This window comes from Panthera pardus, unplaced genomic scaffold (assembly GCF_024362965.1).
Source record: "Panthera pardus isolate Hobbes unplaced genomic scaffold, ASM2436296v1 HiC_scaffold_21, whole genome shotgun sequence".
NCBI lineage: Eukaryota > Metazoa > Chordata > Mammalia > Carnivora > Felidae > Panthera > Panthera pardus.
This window is the reverse complement of record NW_026526777.1, coordinates 43,530,143-43,536,142: the sequence shown is the minus strand read 5'-3', so window position 1 is coordinate 43,536,142 and position 6,000 is coordinate 43,530,143.

The following is a 6,000-nucleotide window of genomic DNA, read 5'->3' as shown; positions in this document are numbered from 1 at the left end:
AGGTTGTGCAGACACCATTATTCCCCATCTTACTGATAAGGAAACTGAGGCACAGAAAGATTACGTGGTTTGTCCAAGATCATACAACCTGTTATTATCTACTCAGAACAAGAGCCCTGATCTGTTGACTTCAGGATCAGTGTTCCTTCACTATATTCAAAGTGTGGACAGACAAAAAGAATATGCTGTGATTCCCTTCATATGCAACTCTAGAAAATGTAAACTAATCCTTAGAGACAGAAGGCAGATCAGTGGCTGCCTGGGGACAGGTGAGCAGGGCAAAGTGGGAAGTAGAGATCACAAAGGGATTTGAGAGAATCTGAGAGGGCGGGTGGTAGTTGATTGCTCACTATTTTGATTGTGATGATTTCACTGGTGTTTACATATGTCAGAACATCAGATTTCACACTTTAAATATGTACACTTTACTGTGTGTTGACTATGCCTCAATAAACTGTTTTAAAATATATGGGCAGAAATGAATCAGTCGCTGGGAGACCCTACAATGATCATTTCCACTTTTCGAATCTCTACAAAACATCAAAAAATATGCTAGACATGTAGAATAGGACACACTCTGCCTTCGTAGGGATATGCTTAAAGAGGAGGATGTCAGAAACATTTACTGAGCATCTGTTATGGACTGCTTGTTTCTGTCCCCTCCCCCAAGTTCATATGTTGAACTCTACCCCCCAGTGAGATAGTATTAGGAGGTGGGGGCTTTGGGAGATGAGTAGGTAAAGATGAAGTCATGAGGGTGGAGCCCCCATGATGGGATTAGTGTCCTTTTGAGAAGGGGAAGAAACCAGAGTACTCACTCGGCCGCATGAGGACGCAGTGAGAAGGTGGCCATCTACAAGCCAGGAAGTCAGCTCTCGCCAGCCTGGATCTGCCCATGCCTTGACCTTGGACTTCCCAGTCTCCAGAATTGAGAAAAATGAATGTTTGTCATTTAAGCCACTTGGTCTATGATATTTTTGTGAATAGCAGCCTGAACTGAGAAACATCTAACATATTACCTTTTGGAATTTTCACTAAAGCCTATATAATGGCTATTATCATCATAACCATCTTACTGGTAAGAAATTCTCAAGCCAGTAAGAGTTGGGATTTCAGGGAGTCAATAACTAACACTTCTTTCCCCCAGTCATTTCCTGAGTTCTTAACTCCGTCTGACTCCGGAGTCAGGCATACAAGGATGAAAATGTCAACTTCATTACTGATAAAAGCTGGTTTGGAAGGCTTGGCTGAGAGGGCTGCCAAATGGGTCTGCTAATAGGCTCTCCTGAACTGAAATGAACTCTGTAATTGCAAGCTTCTCCCGAGGCCCCACTAAACTTAGCATAGAGTAGGGGTTGCCGGCTTCCTGAGGACAAGCCACTCTGGGCATATGCCCAGTTCCTTTTTCCAAACTCAGACCAGGGAGTTGCTACTGCCATGAGTAGGACTGAGTAAAGTTAGGGAACAAGTTGGGGACACAAAGGATAACTTTAGGGCAGTCCCTTCGCATGAAAACGTAAGGAGTCAGAAAAAAGTATACCTCCAACAGTCAAGTGGGATTCAGACACAGGTCTACACGCCGAACCATTTACCATGTCAATGTAAATGGTTGTGTGCAAAAATAATTTCTGTGCACTAGGTCCTAAATTAAATGGACTAATTTCTGTGTGTCTATTCTGCACAGGCCTTGATCCCATGATGAGGCAGGCTGGGATGAATGTCATGGCCCCAGTCCTCAGGGAGTTCAAGAACGGACCAGCCATTCCGAAATTACAGCCTTGGCCTCAACTTGTTTTTCAATATGTCTTCACTGATCTATTTTGTGCCTCGTATTACCACACACAGGACTGCTACGTGTGGCCCCATATGCATCGCCCAAACCCTTGCCTTTATTATGCTATTCCTTTTGCTTGGAATCCAATTCAACTAAGTAGGTAGTTTCTGAGCATTCCAGGAGATGGAGCTACAAAGAGGAATCCTCTCTGTCTACTGGATATTGCAAAGCTTGGTCTTTATTTATTTATTTTTATTTATTTTTTCACATTCGATTTCCATTTATTGAGCACCTAGTATGTTTCAGATATTATTTAATTCTTACTGTTAATCTTAACCAATGGAACAGAGATATCATAATTATGATACATAATTTAACAAAAAAGAAATATAGGGTTCAGAACTCTAATTTGCCTATCTAAATCTTTTTTTTTAATTTTATTTTTTTTAATTTACATCAAAACTAATAGTGCAACAATCATTTCAGGAGTAGATTCCTTAATGCCTCTTACCCATTTAGCCCATCCCCCCCCCCCACAACCCCTCCAGTCACCCTCTGTTTGTTCTCCATATTTATGAGTCTCTTATGCTTTGTCCCCCTCCCTGTTTTTATATTGTTTCCCTTCCCTTATGTTCATCTGTTTTGTCTCTTAAAGTCCTCATATGAGTGAAGTCACATGATATTTGTCTTGCTCTGACTGACTAATTTCACTTAGCATAATACCCTCCAGTTCCATCCACATAGTTGCAAATGGCAAGATTTCATTCTTTTTGATTGCTGAGTAATACTCCATTGTATGTATATACCACATCTTCTTTATCCATTCATCCATCGATGGACATTTGGGCTCTTTCCATACTTTGGCTATTGTTGATAGTGTTGCTATAAACATTGGGGTGCATGTGCCCCTTTGAAACAGCATACCTGGATCCCTTGGATAAATACCTAGTGGTGTAATTGCTGGGTCCTAGGGTAGTTCTGTTTTTAGTTTTTTGAGGAACCTCCATACTGTTTTCCAGAGTGGCTGCACCAGCTTGCATTCCCAAAGCTTGGTCTTTAAATGTCTAAATTCTATCCATCTTTCCAGGTCTACTTCCTCTAGGAAGCCTTACCAGGTTTCCCAACCTCTGATCTTTCGCTCTTTGGAGTATTTGAATTGTAGCTTTGAGTGGTGCTTCTAACTGCTGATCAGCGATTCCTTAGCCATACCCACCAAGAGGAACACAATGGTAACACCCCATAATTCTGTGACTCATCTCCATAGCAGAGCCCTCAAAAAGCTGGCCTTTCATTCCTTTGACCCCAAGTTTTGCTGCCTAGCATACAATGGGCAGAGGAGGCCAGAGTTAATAGGTGGAAGGGTTACCACTCATTGGCCTGCACCGGAGCCTTGCTTTGTCACCCCCTCCTCTAGTTCACCTTTGCCTCTAGTAGCTACTGACACTCCTTTTCGCCTTCCTGTTGCCATGCTTATTGGTCCTTCCCTGTCAGTCCTCCCACCTCAGCCTCTGTCCTTCAAGCTTGAATGAGCCTCAGCCAGATAGCCTCGACTTCTCCCACAGCCCAGAGTTTCTGTCCACTCTTTCAGCCTGTTCCACAGTCCAAGTCCCTCCCAGGAAGCAGAGCTGCTCTGGTCTGGGCCCAGAGCCAGACTACATCTCAATGCAACCCCAGGGACTCCTTTGGGTTTTTCCAGGTTTACACTTACCAAAAGTCTCACTAGATCAGGGAATATGGTCAAATCTTTTTTTTCTGCTGCCTGTACAGGAGCAAGGAGTGGAGGGACCTCCTCTTTTACTAAAGAAATTTTGGTTTGCCACATAAATTCAACTCTAAGCAACATTAATAAAATGGGGGGTGGCCAGAGTACTTGGGGTCCCCATGGAACCTACACAGGGATATAGCCTGTTTGGCATCAGAAACAGTGAGCAGAGCCTGAGGAACCCAGAAGCCCTGTTTCTCTTCCTGCCTTGGTGTCCATCTGTGCGTTGGCTGCACCCTTTTCTCTGCTTGCAGACTGTTTTTCTGTTTCCTAGTTCCCAGTTCCCATGGCAAAAAAATGACCAATAGCTTTCATGTTGACATATGAGTCCTAACACAAAGAAATCAAGAGGGAAAAAATTCTGTCTCAGTTTTGTGTCCAAAATTTTCAGGTAAGAGGCTAACTTGATTTGGATGTGTTTCCTTGGGCCAAGGAGGCAAAGAGGCAGTAGCAGCTTCTGCTTCTACTGCATGCAGGTGGGAGGGGAAGGAGAAATTCCTAGAGAAAGGAGACTGATGCTACCATCCAGAGAGTGTCTCCTAGACCCTCCCATGGAGCATGTATTGACAGTCACTGTCTCTAGGAAACTAGCCCTTCTCCCCACCCCCCGCCCCCCCTTTCTGCATCCAGCTACTGGTCACTAGTACTGGTAAAATGCCTACTTACAGGTGTTTCTTTTTCCCCAATCCCTACCCTCTCCTTAAGCTCCTAGAGGGCAGGGACAGGCTTAGAGCTCTTTGTAATCCACACCCCCTCCCCAACACACACACACACACACACACACACACACACACACACACACTGTTTATCCAGTGTCTGCACTCAGCAGATTCACCTGGTGGCTGCTGAGAGAATACTGAAATATACCAATAATTGTTCTGAGCCCTTTACACAATAACTCACTGAACCCTTGAAATAATCCCCTGAGGTAGAAACATTTGAGGAGACTGAGGAAGGTAAGTAACTTGTCCAAAACGACCCAACTAGTAAGTGGTAAAGCCAGGATTCAAACCCAGGCAGTGTGATGCTTATGTTTGGCGTCCTAACCTACAGACCCTGTCACCTTTCCAGGAGTGTTTGGTGAGTTTCTACCTTGCTTCTCAGGTTTTTACAAGTGAGCCACATCTGTATATGCACACAGGCAGCAATGTCCCTGGATAAGATGAAAGAGTAGAAGTCAGGAATTTCTTGGTCATCTCCCCTCTCTTTGGTGTCCACACCTTACCTGAGTATAGGTAGCACCTGTAGTTCTTTTCTCTACTGATCTGTTTATGTGTCAGAACTGTTTATCTGTTTCACATACATGACCAGGGGTTCATTTTTAATATTTACTTAATATACTTTTATTTTAAATAAAACTACTCCTGGATACTTAGTTTTAAGTTATATTTGTAGAAAAACACATAATAAAGATTAGCTATTCTTATTTGTCTCCCTTCTGCCCCACCTCCTTTTGCAAAGAGAAAACCACTTTCAACTCTAAGTTATTCATCTGGTATTTCCCCTAGATTTCCAATTCACAGAATGTGCTGCTTACTTATCAATTTTAGATGTTAGTTATAGACTTCCTATTATGGTAATGAGGATTTTAAACCCATGTACATTCCCTCCTTCTCTTCTTCTAGTCTGCCCCTGTTTCTGGTTAACAATGCTGTTGTTATCATAATTGTATAAATATTGTTTACTATTAAACCAATTAATGTATTTTAATTACATATCAGTTCTTGCACATTTTTAAAAAATTTTTCCTGGGGTTAATAATTGCCTTTAATTTTCATTCATTTAGTTTTATATCAACACTTGACTAAGTTCTCCCACATGCTCCCATAGCTCTGTGAAACATTGCTCAATAACATTTTCATGTTGTCGAGCCTGACAGATACCCCCTCAACCCCTCCCAGATGGCTCTCTTGGAGTCTGCTGACCTTGTATGGAGATTGGTTGCTCTCTCTGTTGTCTAGCTGTTATGACCCTTTCCTCTGCTGATTTCCCGAAAATTCCTTTCACCTCTCTCTTGTCTCCTAATTCTTGTCTCCTACCCCATCCTCTCTTTTTATTTTCTTGTTTCCACTTTAACAGAGCATATTTTCCAGACACTAGTAGCTTTCTAAGAAAGAGTACATGGGAGATAAAATTTTTTTGAGACTTTTCTGACTGAAAATCTCATTCTCTATGTACTCTTGATTTGGCAGGGGTGGGAGGGATAGCATTCCAGGCTTAAACTTATTTTCACTTAGAATTTTGGAGTCATTACCATTGTCTTCCATTTTCAATGTTGTTGAGAAGACTGATGTCATTCTAATTCCTGCTCATCATTTTTGGTCTGTTCCCTGGTCCCCCTCACTCTGTTGTCTCAACTTTTAGGATCTCCTTTATGTGCCAGGGTTCTGAATTTACAATGATGTGGGGCTTGATGTGGGACTTTTTACATTCAGTATGAGCACTTGGTAGGTCTTGTCAATTT